The following is a 2922-nucleotide window of genomic DNA, read 5'->3' as shown; positions in this document are numbered from 1 at the left end:
GTGGACAGTGCAAGCTGTATACCTTAAGGAGAAACATTTCTTAAAGTCTCCCCCACTTATCATTTATCACTAATATATGCGCTACTGCCAGAACAATAGCATATTCAAAAAGAATGAAGCTAAGCAGAATAGGTATTTTGCTTTTGCTAAAGGTGATGAGACACATGAGCTGCCTGCTATGCCTGAGGGAGCTGGAGGGTGGTTTCCAAGGAGGCTCCTGGAGTCTCCAGCTGCATTTGAGTCATGCAACAGTTCTGCCGTTGCAACTAAGGGTGGAGTGACACAATGGATTTTAGAACAAAGTGACTTAAATAAAAGATAAAATGTGGTCTGAGGAACAATATAACTATGAAAGACTTCCAAGATAAGAAGTACCTCCTAGAGTCCCCAGTTATGGCTACCATAGTTAATATTGTGCCAAAAGTCACCACTGCTAGACAGACCTAGTGAAGGAAGCTACAGTAGATATTGCTGTCATGTTGGTTACCAAGACTATGATGAAGGCCACCGTTTTTCTCATGATCGAAGAAATGGTCCACCGCACAGAAGAGATGGATCTGGCTATAGATGGATAAGAGATAATTATTATGCAAACTGACAGTCTGAGTACAGGGACATAAGAGATGCCTTCAGAAGAGAAAATTTCTACTCATTATGTGAGAGATCCATCTCTTCATAAAAGGGATGCTCCTTTCTTCAGAGAAGCCCCTGTAGGTCAAAAGGACTCTCCACATAGGAGATCTGGCTCTAGTGTCAGTGCTAGAAGCCACTCTCCAGAACAAAGCAGAACATCTTCTTCCCATCAATCTCAACATAGAGAGCCCTTGTGTGTTGGTGCCTCGTACAAATGGCAGCATGAAGGAAAGCCAGAAAGAAGTAAAGAAAGACCTGGACAGTCTTTGAAAACATCAAGAGACACTTCACCCTCAAGTTTATCAGCAGTTCCATCATGAAAGGTGTTACACAAACCCAGTTGTCTAACTGAAAAGGAATTAGCTGAGGCTGCTGCAAAGCTTGAGAATTCAGATAAAAGTAATTTGCCTAAATTTTTTGAGCTTGATGCAGGGTCCATACCACCATTATTCATTGACCAGCCATAAGCATCTGAGTCAAATACAACAGAGGACAAAGAATTATTTGAAGACAAGTTACCAGTTGGTCTCAAACAATAATATCAAAAATCAAAGAGATTGAACAGGTTAACCGACAAGAATGTGAAATGTTTGGGATGGTGGTGAAAATGCTGATTGAAAAAGATCCTGCCATAGAAAACCTTATGCAGTTTGCAGTGAGACAGAATTTGCCTGAAATAGGTGAGCAGTGTGTTGAAGAACTCAAGCATTTCATTGCAGAGTATATGTCTATTCAAGATTTTAGGCATGCATTACATTTTTAAAGCAGTGATCTTATTGCAGGTTGACAGATGTATGTATGAAAAGAAGCATGACTTTCACCCATTAATTCTCTACCTCTCTTTCTATAAGAAGGTGTTTATATGTCAATCTCTCATTCCTTGATAATAAACTGAAAGTTCCATCTGGGGTGACAATAAAGAAGAAAACTCCATTTATCAATGAAGATGCAAAATTATTTTCATTTGTAAAAAACCGAGAGATTAAGAGATAAATTACCAAATGTTATGCAGATTATTTTCTAAGAATAATTTTAATGAAATATTGAAATCTTATTGATACTAGTAACCGCAGCAACATAAACAATAATTTCCAGTTTATGTTTTCTATTGAGTGTTTTACCCTGATGATTATGTTACGAGGGAAGAAAGAAGAAAATAAGACATTTTGGGGGAATATTATCTGTAATTTTTTGGTTACAAGTGAAAGGAATCCAATTGCACTAGTTTGGTTGTTAAGCACCATTTGTTGCTTTCTATGTTTAAATTATTAAATTATTTTATTATCAGATAATTTCATTATTATTATGGAATTATTAAGTAATATAATAATTCCAATAGTTTTCAATAATTAAACCTTGAAAAAAGAGAGAATTCAACGTTCCCCCTGGGAATAAGCTGGTTCAGGCCTATGATTTTCCTGGAGCTCCTTTTCCAGGCTCTATCTTTGCTTCTGTACGCTGTCAGGTGTACCTTCTCATTCTATGCACCCACTCCTCAACAAACCTGGTCTTGCTACTAGAAGGAATAGAGCTCTTTAACCCCAAGGTACCCATCATCAGAAAACAATTGACTATCCCACTTCCTGATAAAATATTTCTGAGGAGCATGCTGATATTGGCATATATTGAACTATTTGTCCTGCTCTGAATCCATAGTTTGAAGATATCACATAGGAAAACGGTTTTCCTATGGAGATTGAGTCATCAGAATTGAGTACACATGTGTCCTAGAGAGTACAGTTCATTCTACTGTCTAGGACACATGTGTACTCAACTCTGATGACTCAATCATAACTTTTCTATATTCATATGTGAATACACAACCAGTGAAACTCAACATCATTTACAACCACAAGAATGGAATCCTAATTAAAATGAGTTATATTCCATGTATGTATAATATGTCAAAATACACTACTGTCATGTATATTTTAAAAAGAACAATAAGAGGAGAAGATGGCCGCTGCGTACAGGGGTTGCTGAAGTGCTGAGCGTGGTGCTCAAAGCAGTGGCTTTAATAGAGATTTCGCACAGTCTCTTAGAGCTTTCACCGTTAATCTGTAGCGGACCACTTTGCCAAGGAGGAGGAAGAACAAAGAAATCAAAAAAGAGACGCTTGGATGCTCAGAGCTGCGGGCGCTTTGCTCCCATCTGCTTCCTCTTTCGCTTCGCTCCGGGCGGAGAAGCTGAATGTGTAATCAGCAGTGGATTGTAAGTACCCAAGGCAAAGAAAGCTCAGTGCGCCCCGCCTTTTTTTTTTTTTTCTTTTTTTTTTTTTTTTTTTTTTTT

General features: G+C 38.0%; 1 pseudogene; it reads left to right on the top strand.

The window, feature by feature from the left end:
• Positions 1-308: 308 nt before the first annotated feature.
• Positions 309-1396, top strand: LOC107136594 (annotated as a pseudogene).
• The last annotated feature ends 1526 nt before the right edge of the window (positions 1397-2922 follow it).

Source organism: Marmota marmota, unplaced genomic scaffold, assembly GCF_001458135.2.
Source record: "Marmota marmota marmota unplaced genomic scaffold, marMar, whole genome shotgun sequence".
NCBI lineage: Eukaryota > Metazoa > Chordata > Mammalia > Rodentia > Sciuridae > Marmota > Marmota marmota.
Note: the sequence above shows the minus strand (reverse complement) of the source record. Positions and strands in the feature narration are given on the sequence as shown.